This window comes from Cotesia glomerata, linkage group LG7, assembly GCF_020080835.1.
Source record: "Cotesia glomerata isolate CgM1 linkage group LG7, MPM_Cglom_v2.3, whole genome shotgun sequence".
In the NCBI taxonomy this organism is placed as follows: domain Eukaryota; kingdom Metazoa; phylum Arthropoda; class Insecta; order Hymenoptera; family Braconidae; genus Cotesia; species Cotesia glomerata.
The window spans coordinates 24103254-24115745 of record NC_058164.1 but is presented as its reverse complement, the minus strand read 5'-3'; the positions used below and the strand labels follow the sequence as shown (position 1 = coordinate 24115745).

Here is a 12492-nt window from a genome sequence, read left to right as displayed (position 1 = left end):
AATTCAAAAAATTTTGGACTCAAATTTAATTTCAAAATTTGCGACTTATATTTAATTCAACGAATTTCAGCCAAAATTTGGGACTTAAATTCAATTAAAAAAGTTTTTCGTCCAAATTTTTGACTCAGAATTAATCCCAAAAATTTTGAGCCACAATTTTGGACCCAAATTTAATTCAAAAAATTAAAAAATCAAATTTTGAACTCAAATTAAATTCTATAAAATTGTAACCAAATCTTCAAGCTCAAATTCGATACAAAAATTTTATCTCCAAATTGAAAACTCAATCTTTCTTTAAAATTTCTCTAGTCCAATTTTAAACTCAAATTAAAATTCCAAAAAATTTAATAAAAATTCTAAGCTTAGATTTAATCCCAAAAATTTATAAAATTTTATAAATCCAAAACCTTAATAATAATTTTTCAACAAAAATTTCACATATCCAATTTCAAAGTACCCCAAAAATTTCACCCCTTCAACCTCTTCCCAAAAAAAATCATTAAGTCTTCTTCCCAAAAGAAGAAAAAAATCGTGAACCCTAAGGTCAGAAGGTGAATACCGTTTTACCGACTATTAACTCACTTTTACCCCATCTCAACCCTCTAGCCCTAAAAAAACAGAATCGACAAAAAAAAAAGGATTTTTTTCTCATCTCGAATTTTTCGCGGACTGGGTGAATTCCTCGATGGGGGAATGCGCGTGCAGGTACCCGAACAATGGATCTACCTGCGAAATACTTGAGTAATGTGTGTACATTCTGTCGAGAAGAAGTTGCGTTATAGTTATAGCTATAATGCTACATAATACCGTAGGGGATTTTTGTAAAGAAAAAACCCGGAGATGAGACTATGAGACTCATGCTCGATTTAATCCTTGAGAAAAATCGGGTCGACAGCACGGGGTTAACCGATTTCCCTGCAAATTTGAAATCTGACCCCGGACAGACGACTGCCACCCGTGTGACCCGTTTAAAGGTTTAAGTATCTCGTAAAAATTTACGAATTGACTAAACTTTTTTTACTTTTTTGGGGTGTAAGATCTCACTTTTTGGGGAAATAAATCTTTAGATTCAATAGGATGCTTACTGTCGATATATTTCATCGAAAAACTTATTTTTATAATGAAAAAAAAATATTTTTCTTTGCAGAAAATTAAAATTCCATAGTGACTGTTGGGACATTTGACTCTCGAATTTCATCAATTATAAGCTATAATTATGTGACTGAAATTTATACTATAGTAAAATTTATTTTATAATTTAGAAGAATAACTAATTAACAACATCCCTTTGTCAAAAACCTCCATTACTTTTTAAGTTTCTCGTACACGGAAAAAAGTAAACTGTAATAAATAACAGTCGATTTATAATAAGTAATGATCAACTGCTAAAAATTACTATTTCAAACAGTAAAATCGTGATTTTACTATTCACTTTATAATATTTACCATTTAAACGTTACAATTTACTCTTTACATGGAAGAAAATACTATTTCAAACAGTAATATTCGCTATGTAAATGTCTAAAATGTTAAAGTATAATAATTAAGAATTCAGACTTTGATATTTATCATTTCGTATATAAAAAATGATCTTATGATATGTAAAAAGTATAAAATAAAGTTAGTAAATTTCTAATACAAGCAACGTCAATATTTACAAAGTAAAATGGTAAATTTTAAACGCAACGCTAAAAATCAAACTGTAATTATTGACTTGCTTGGACTGGTAAAATGTATATTTTAAAAGCATAATTTTCACTGTTTCAAATGTTAAATTCTCCCAGAGTGAGACCCCCTTCTCTTTCATCTAAGTTTCCCTTCTCCTCATAATATCGACTATATATTAAAATGGCAATTTTTACTGTTTGAAACTGTAATTTTTTAAGATGAAAGAGTCATTATTTACTATAGTGACAGCTACTAATCACTTATTTTGGATATTAAATTATAAATTGTGGCTTTTATACTTTCTACATTAAGTTCTGTAATATTTATATTTTTGCCACCCCGATGTCCGCTTTGCTGTTCAAAACTATAAAAATTAATCCGAATCCGAGTGAATATTATACAGTTTACTTTTTTCCGTGTAATTATCATTTGACTGTGACTGGTGGGACATCAAAAAATCCTTCTCTCTTACCAAAGGTTTACTTAAAGTCGAATTTCAGTTCGACCACTAAACTTTTAAAAAATACTCCCCTCGAAAATACAAAATTTATCCTACAAACATTCAATATTATGAAGAATTAGACTGATTATCTACGTAGAAACAATTAAAAAAATTTGTTTTGATTGTGACTGGTGGGACAAGTACAAAATGTCTACATAAAGTTGTTTATTAAAAAGACTTTTATATTATTTCAACCTTAGAAACATTATTGTTTATATATTTAACTATAAATTATTTAAGATAATTAAAAAAAAACTAAAAAACACAAATAAAGGATTTAGCTTGCTGACAACACGATCTTGATAAACTTAGGTGTTAATTAATAACAAACATAAAAAAATTAGTTCTTAAAACTATAATAATAAATATGTTAGTTAATAACAAACATAAAATGAATTTGTTCTTAAAACTATTAAAACAACATTTGACCCGGATACAAGTTAGTACGGATGAAAAGTTACTAGAAGAGAAAAATCGATTTTCTCATTGATTAAAAAAATTTTTCTTTACAAATTAGTAAAATATAGATTTTTAATAATAAATTAGAACTAAATTAGAATGAATTAGAGAAATTTTTAAATTTTAGTTATTTTTCCATTTCGCAAGGATTGCCTCTATAGTAAAATTTATCTTGTAATATAGAAGAATAACTAATTGACAACATCCCTTTGTCAAAAACCTCCATTACTTTTTAAGTTTCTCGTAATTATCATTTGACTGAGTGTGACTGGTGGGACTAAGAAAAATCCTTCTCTCTTACCAAGGTATACTTAAAGTCTAATTTCATTTCGACCACTAAACTTTTAAAAAATACTTCCTTCTCAATATAAAATTAATCCTACAATCATTCAATATTATGAAGAATTAGACTGATTACCTACGTAGAAACAATTAAATAAATTTGTTTTTATTGTGACTGGTGGGACAAGTACAAAATGTCTACATCAAGTTGTTTATTAAAAAGACTTTTATATTATTTCAACCTTAGAAACATTATTGTTTATATATTTAACTATAAATTATTTAGGATAATTAACAAAACTAATTAAAAACACAAATAAAGGATTTAGCTTGCTGACAACACGATCTTGATAAACTTAGGTGTTAATTAATAACAAACATAAAAAAATTTGTTCTTAAAACTATAATAATAAATATGTTAAGTTAATAACAAACATAAAATGAATTTGTTCTTAAAACTATTAAAACAACATTTGACCCGGATACAAGTTAGTACGGCTGAAAGTTACTAGGAGAGACAAATCGATTTTCTTATTGATTAAAAAAAATTTTCTTTACAAATTAGTAAAATATAGAATTTTAAGAATAAATTAGGACTAAATTAGAATGAATTAGAGAAATTTTTTAATTTTAATCATTTTCCTATTTCGCATGGAATGCCTCTATAGTAAAATTTATTTTATAATATAGCAGAATAACTAATTAACAACATCCCTTTGTCAAAAACCTCCATTACTTCTTAAGTTTTTCGTAATTAACATTTGACTGAGTGTGACTGGTGGGACATCAAAAAATCCTTCTCTCTTACCTTGGTATACGTAAAGTCCAATTTCAGTTCGACCACTAAACTTTTAAAAAATACTTCCCTTTCAATACAAAATTTATCTTACAAACATTGAATATTATGAAGAATTAGATTGATTATCTACGTAGAAACAATTAAAAAAATTTGTTTTTATTGTGACTGGTGGGACAAGTACAAAATGTTTACATCAAGTTGTTTATCAAAAAGACTTTTATATTATTTCAACCCTAGAAACATTATTGTTTATATATTTAACTATAAATTATTTAGGATAATTAAAAAAAACTAATTAAAAAACAAAAATAAAGGATTTAGCTTGCTGAAAACACGATCTTGATAAACTTAGGTGTTAATTAATAACGAACATAAAAAAATTTGATCTTAAAACTATAATAATAAATAATCTAGTTATTAACAAACATAAAATAAATTTGTTTTTAAAACTATTAAAACAACATTTGACCCGGATACAAGTTAGTACGGCTGAAAGTTACTAGGAGAGAAATATCGATTTTCTTATTGATCAAAAAAAATTTTCTTTACAAATTAGTAAAATATAGACTTTTAATAATAAATTAAGACTAAATTATAATGAATTAGAGAAATTTTAAAATTTTCACAAAGTCTAAAGTTAAAAAGCAAATAAAAGTATAGATTAAAATATGACAAATAAGTATCTCAACGGTTATTGGTTAACCATCTCTCACCCTCGGAAGCAAAAGGATACTTTATTTTTTTCCAGCCCAAAAAAACGGTTACACAAAAGTGAAAAGATATATAATATAAAATAACAAGACCCATAAGTACAATTGGGGTGCGAGTTATTTAACCATCGATATTTCGATACTATGAACGATAAAACCAACACTTTTCAGCGCAACTCGCATCTTCATATCGCTCATTGGTCCCAGGGGGTCTATCCTAGATGAAAACCTTCCTCATAACCTTTACACATTTAGCATTTACCATTTATCCAACAAAACACTATTTTTATTTTTTATTCCCATTTTAGGTGCTTATACGGCAGGTATAAGAGATGCCTACACAATATGACAAGCAAAAGTCCCATGAGAACCTCGAGATAAAAACCAGTGATGGCTACCTGCATCATTTTTTACCCTTCGAACACATAAAATACTGGAATACAATAAAAAATCACGTATAAGTAAACTCATACCGCCTGAGGACTCGGCTGGGCTTTACTCCACAAAAAACACCTAATAATAATAATGATAATAAATATATCGAAATAAAAGGAAAGGGTAGAAATAGAGGATGTCTAAGGACCTTACAAAAAAAAAACGGGGAATCCTCTCTGACCCCCAGTAGTTGCTATCTTTTAAAAGATCGGTGACGTTTTGAGAAATTACGTAACCCCTTGCCGGATTTTTTTTTTTTAGTGAAAAAAAATATATTTAGTTTCTCAGGGGGTTTTATTTATCATACTAACCTTTTTTTTTCTATAAAAAAAATTTTTGGATTGAAAAAAAAAATTTTTTTGGTCAAAAAAATTTTTCACTTTGCAAAATTGAACTTTAAAAGTAATTTTTTTTTATATGAACAAACAGGAATTTGGTTTTGATTTTTAATACGGGCTTGAAGGATGATATAAGGAAGATTTTGAAGAAAAAAACGGGTCAATTGGTCCATTAGTTTGAAAGTTATCCGGTTTGCAGCTTAAAGCCAAAAAAAATGATAATTGAAAAATTGTTGAATCTTTTTTTTTAGTGGGAGTTTTATTTATCATACTGACATATTTTTTCTATAAAAAAATTTCTAAGATTGAAAAAAAAAATTTTTTTAGTCAAAAAAATTTTTCACTTTGCAAAATTGAACTTTAAAAATAATTTGTTTTAAATAAACGAACAGGAATTTGGTTTTGATTTTTAATATGGGCTTGGAGGATGACATTAGGAAGATTTTGAAGAAAAAAACGGGTCGATTGGTCCAATGGTTCGAAAGTTACCCGGTTTGCAGCTTAAAGCCAAAAAAAATAATCGAATTTTTTTTTTAAGTAAAAAAAAATATATTTAGTTACTCAGGGGGTTTTATTTATCATACTAACCTTTTTTTCTCTAAAAAAAATTTTTTTGGTCGAAAAAATTTTTCACTTTGCAAAATTGGACTTTAAAAATAATTTATTTTAAATTAACGAACAGGAATTTTGTTTTGATTTTTAATACGGGTTTGAAGGATGATATAAGGAAGATTTTGTCGAAAAAAGCGGGTTAATTGGTCCATTGGTTCGAAAGTTATCCCGTTTGCAGCTTGAAGCCGGAAAAAATGATAATTGAAAAATTATTGAATTTTATGGATTAATTTTCCAATTTTGATGTGAAATGAAGGAAAAAGCAAAATAAAAGCCCAGAGACGACAAAATGGTGATTTTTTTGGATGATTGAGTGCAAGCATAAATTTAACGGAATTTATCTTTGTAAAGTAAGGTTTTATCGTGTAAAATAAAGCTTGGTGGGTTCTAAAAGATCGTGTAGGATCTTGAGGACGGAATAAATATATATTTGTTTGAAAAAGCAAAGGACTAGTGTAGAATAACATTATCTTAATAATAATAAGCAAAAAGGGTATAGTTTGCAGATGCAATTCTGTGCATACGCAGCATGACGTCTGTGTTTCTCGCGTTTCGAAATATTTCTCTGGACCCCTGATCGTTATTTGAGAAATTTAACATGTCATTTTTAGTTTTTTATTTAATTTTTTTAGTTACTCAACTAATCCGTGTACTATTTTTTTTTTATTTAGTTATAATATTTTTGTCTTTATGGTTTATTGAGTGCCCTTTAAAATATTTCGTTATACATTTATGATATTTGTTTAAAATGGAAATTCTGGGTAAAAAATGAGAAAATAAAAAAAAATACATCAAACAACCAGGTCACAAATAAAAATAATATTTTTGATAAAATGTTCTATATTAAAATATTTAGAGTGAAAAAAAAAAGAGTTAAAAATGTGAAAGTAATATTTTTTAATTTATGTATTTCATAATCCATCAAACAACAAAATAAAAATCAAACTAACGACCTTACCTTTTAAAACTTTCAATAGATTTATAAATTTGAATTACAAATAACAAATACTTCTAAAATTTTAAGTAACGTGACTGATTATCTGTGATTGTGAGCTAGATTAATCTTTTACTTTCAATGTGGTTCACATGTGTACCTACTCATATGTGAGACCAAGAATAATAGTGACTCAGTTTAGTTTAAAAAATAGTACGAGTATTAAATGAAAGATGTTAAAGGATAAAAAAGTAAACCGGTTCTCGAGTGACAAACGGAAAAATATTGCTCGAATTTCAAGAGTCGATCCAAAATTTGGAAATTCGAAACCGGATACGGAACTTTATTGTAACTTTCAAATAGATCAGCCGTTGCATAATTTCAATGTTTTTTAAACAGAAAATGTTCTTAATTTTTCCGTATTTTTAATATTTAGGGCATTCCACGCGAAATGGGAAAATGACGAATATTTTAAAAGTTCTCTAATTCATTCTAATTTTGTCCTAATTTATTGTTAAAAATCTATATTTTACTAATTTGTAAAGAAAATTTTTTTTAATCAATAAGAAAATCGATTTGTCTCTCCTAGTAACTTTCAGCCGTACTAACTTGTATCCGGGTCAAATGTTGTTTTAATAGTTTTAACAACAAATTCATTTTATGTTTGTTATTAACTAATATATTTATGATTATAGTTTTAAGAACAAATTTTTTTATGTTCGTTATTAATTAACACCTAAGTTTATCAAGATCGTGTTGTCAGCATGCTAAATCCTTTATTTGTGTTTGTTAATTATCCTAAATAATTTATAGTTAAATATATAAACAATAATGTTTCTAAGGTTGAAATAATATAAAAGTCTTTTTAATAAACAACTTGATGTAGACATTTTGTACTTGTCCCACAAGTCACAAATGCCTGTCCCACCAGTCACAATAAAAACAAATTTTTTTAATTGTTTCTACATAGGTAATCAGTCTAATTCTTCATAATATTGAATGATTGTAGGATTAATTTTATATTGAGAAGGAAGTATTTTTTAAAAGTTTAGTGGTCGAAATGAAATTGGACTTTAAGTATACCTTGGTAAGAGAGAAGGATTTTTCTTAGTCCCACCAGTCGCACTCAGTAAAATGATAATTACGAGAAACTTAAAAAGTAATGGAGGTTTTTGACAAAGGGATGTTGTTAATTAGTTATACTTCTATATTACAAGATAAATTTTACTATAGAGGCAATCCTTGCGAAATGGAAAAATAACTAAAATTTAAAAATTTCTCTAATTCATTCTAATTTAGTTCTAATTTATTATTAAAAATCTATATTTTACTAATTTGTAAAGAAAATTTTTTTTAATCAATAAGAGAATCGATTTTTCTCTCCTAGTAACTTTTCAGCCGTACTAACTTGTATCCGGGTCAAATGTTGTTTTAATAGTTTTAAGAACAAATTTATTTTATGTTTGTTAATAACTAGCTTATTTATTATTATAGTTTTAAGATCAAATTTTTTTATGTTCGTTATTAATTAACACTTAAGTTTATCAAGATCGTGTTGTCAGCAAGCTAAATCCTTTATTTGTGTTTTTTAATTAGTTTTTTTTTAATTACCCTAAATAATTTATAGTTGAATATATATAAACAGTAATGTTTCTAGGGTTGAAATAATATAAAAGTCTTTTTAATAAACAACTTGATGTAGACATTTTGTACTTGTCCCACAAGTCACAAATGCCTGTCCCACCAGTCACAATAGAAACAAATTTTTTTAATTGTTTCTACGTAGGTAATCAATCTAATTCTTCATAATATTGGATGTTTGTAGGATAAATTTTGTATTTTCGAGGGAAGTATTTTTTAAAAGTTTGATGGTTGAACTGAAATTGGACTTTAAGTATATCTTTGGTAAGAGAGAAGGATTTTTCTTAGTCCCACCAGTCACACTCAGTCAAATGATAATTACGAGAAATTTAAAAAGTAATGGAGGTTTTTGACAAAGGGATCTTGTTAATTAGTTATTCTTCTATATTATAAGATAAATTTTACTATAGTATAAGTTTCAGTCACATAATTATAGCCTATAATTGATAGAATTCTATAGTCAAATGTCCCACCAGTCACTATGGAATGCCCCAATAAGAAAAATTTTGTGACTCAGATAGTCATATGATAAAATCGGTTTTTTTAAGTGAAATATAGTGTTATTGCATAGGTCTTAGATTTGAATTTGTGGCTTTTTTAAGGTTTCATACACAGAAAAAAAGGTTCACTTAAGCCAAGAAAATATTTTTCTTCCTAATTATTTTTTTGAGCGAAAAAAAAATTTTTTTTTGACACAAAAAATTTCACTTATTCCAACAAAATTAATTTTCTTGCTTTAAGAAATACGTACCTTGATCCAAAAAAATTTATTCAAGTCAAAGAAAATCTTGTTGTTTTGAGAAAATTCAGCCTCTTGATCCAAAAAATTAAATATAAAGATAGAAGTAAATTTTCATTAATATTTTTATTGATTAACATGTCAAATGACAAGATCAAATAATATTTCATCATTTTTTTTTCATTCAATATGTATAATTGCACGGTAAAATAATATAAAATGGGTATCAAATATTCTTGAGAAAAATTTTCTCAAGGTGAGAAAATTTTTTTCTCAGCTGAAGTAGGTGGTGCTGCTTCCCTAAAGTATCTAAATGTCTTGATCAAATATAAAAATTTATTGTATCATGTATTTATGAAAGAATTAAGAAAAAATGACTTCCACCAAGAATAGAATTTCTCGAAAAATTTTAACTTCGGCCAACACAACTTCGGTCTTCCTTCAGGCACCCGACAAATTTTCTTGAGCCAAGAATTTCGTTCTCCAGTCAAGAAATTTTTCTTTCTGTATAGTTCTTTCATTTAAAAAAAAATTATTAATTATTGATTTGGTTAGTTTAGAGTCTAAACTTTAAACTACTGACTTTATTTTTTTTCTTAAAAAAAACTAATTATAAAATTTTATTGCTAGAATTTTTTAAAAGAAAAATTTTGCAATATTTTTTTTTTAACAAAAATTCTAATTTTTAATTTCTTACTTTTATTATTATAATCTATCTTATAATATTTTAGCTTGAACTACAATTCAGATTCGCTTAACGTTAACATCCACACAGACCGTTTATTGATAGTCGACGGATTTATGTCGTCTAATGACTGTAATCGAATAAAAGAGGGGCCTCAATTTGTTCTTATTTACGTCAATTGTAAATTGTTAAATTGTTCCAATCGTTTATTAATTAATTTGTTGCGTAGAGGCGCTTGATAAAATAAATTATTTTTTTATCAATTCCACCACAAAAAAAAAAACTAAACAAGAAAAAAATAAAAAACAAACTTAATTAAAACACTACTCAGTAATGTAAAAGTGCAAAAGCAATCAAACTCGGCATTACATTTAAAAAAACAGAAAACTTTTGACATTGTCACAAATCAATCGTATATATAAATACGTAATCTTGGTCATTGTTTTCTTTATGACAGTTTTACAATTGCTGTTAAGTGGCCGTGAAATTACATTCATTGTATTTTTTTTTATTTTTTTTTCCAGCCATTATTATTCTAACTTATTTTTATTAAAATTTCAAATAAATGTTTGTTTTGATTTTATTTTTTTTTTTATTACTTAAAAAAAAAAATAAAATTACCCAATAAATTTTTTTATGAATCATATCATTCGTATGAAATATAAATAGGGGATGTTCGCGCTTCATTTGCCATCAATATATAGTTCGTGTATAGAAAGGTGGTTGAAAAAGAAAAAAAAAAGTGAATTGGGGCCTTCCCTTTATTTTTTTTTTTTTTTTTCAATATTTTAGATTAAGTTTTTTTTTTTTAACAATTTTCTGTAAGGCACCCGTGAAATTGAGACGTCTCGATTCCAGAATCCCGTAATCTAGTAACAAGTGCTATAGATTTTTTTTTTTATTAACTCTAAATAACTTTATTAGGTAATTTTTTACCTTCCCGCTCTAAAAATGAATAATTTTAAAAAGTAGGAAGTTATTTTGGTAATATTTTGAGAATAAGATTTTTAATCAGATCTCCAAGTTTTGAGGTCCTAGGAAGCCGTTCCGACTTTTTCCGGCTGGACGTCCGGCCGCGTGTGTGTGTATGTATGTAAATAAAATTTTGTCGTAGAATATCTTTAGAACGAATCAACCGATCCAGATGAGCGACACGGCGTTCGAAAGTGTTCATTGAGACCGATCTGATTTAATTTTAAAGTCAATCGTACTTTGCCCGAGAAAAAGATATGAAAAACAAATAAAAACCAAAAAAATAATTTCTTTTAAGTTTTTTCTAAATACCTTTCAAAATATTTGACTAATCAACTCCAGACATCTGAGACACTTTTTTGGACTTAAAAGACTAAGTCGAATGCCGCCAAGCAAGTCAAAATCGAACGACACACGCAGAAAAAAATTTTGTTAAAATAACCTAAGATATGTTCTAGTAACATTTGTTAACATAGGGATAACAAATTATATGTTAAAATAATAAAATTTAGGTTATAACAAGTTATTAATATGTTATAACAACAAAACAATTTGGTTACAACAGCAAAACCTTTAAGTAGATTTGACAAAATAATTTAGTTGGTATAACAAATTTTTTTGTTGAAACAGCAAAATTATTCTATTAAAATAAGAAATAAATTTACATTAAATGTTACATTAAATTTTATAAGAATCCATAATTTAAAAATATGCTATAATCAGTGATATCTGATTTGGAAAATATTTTAGCAACAAATTAGTTTTGTTATTGCAATAAAATGATTTCGTTAGGACAACAAATTGATTTGGTGATTTAACAGACTGGTTTGTTAGTACAACTTAAAACATTTTGTTAATGCGAATAATGGATTTGTTACTATAACTATACTCATTTGTTACCAGAACATATTTTTCAGTTATCCCGTCTTTTGTTATTTCAACAATAGTATATTACATACCTAGGCCAGTAAAATAAGAAAAGTCTCAGATCACATGTAATTGTTGGCCGAGGCGAAGCCGAGGTTGACAAACATGTGATCTGAGGCTTTCTTATTTACTGGCCAAGGTGTGTATACTATTTTTCTGCTCGACGTAGCCAGAATGTGGCAACTTTGTTTAGCGCAGCGGCCAGAAAGTTGCCACTTTCCGGCCGGAGGGCAGAAAAATCATTTTTATGCGTGCAAGTTCAAAAATTCTAGCCATTTAAAAATTTCTAAATACTCGTTTTTTTGAGATTACTTTTAAATTCTTCAATTGATCGACTCAAGAGCTTATAAACAATTTTTGTACTTAAAAAATTGCGTCGAATGCCCCGAAGTAAATCAAAATCGACCGACGCGTTCAAAAGTTATAGCCAAAAGTTTCTAAATAATCATTTTTTAACTTCCCGCTAAGAAAATCGGAGATTTTCAAAAATCAGGAAGTTATTGGTTTTACCCCGTTTTGCAAAAATCGAGTTTTCATTAGATCTTGATGTTTTAAGGTCACAGGAAGCTGTGCCCGAGAAGAAGATATGAAAAATAAGTAGAAACCAAAAAAAATAATTTTTATTAAGTTTTTTCTAAATAACTTTTAAAATATTTGACTAATCAACTCCAGACATCTGAGACACTTTTTTGGACTTAAAAGACTAAGTCGAATGCCGCCAAGGAAGTCAAAATCGAACGACAAGTTCAAAAATTCTAGCCATTTAAAAATTTCTAAATACTCGTTTTT

At 27.1% G+C, this 12492-nt stretch overlaps 1 protein-coding gene across 2 annotated transcripts in view; it reads left to right on the top strand.

Moving 5' to 3' along the window:
- The window catches only part of LOC123269917, a 115343-nt gene that overhangs the window by 67716 nt on the left and 35135 nt on the right, over positions 1-12492 (top strand). The gene's annotated exons all lie outside the window — the stretch shown is intronic.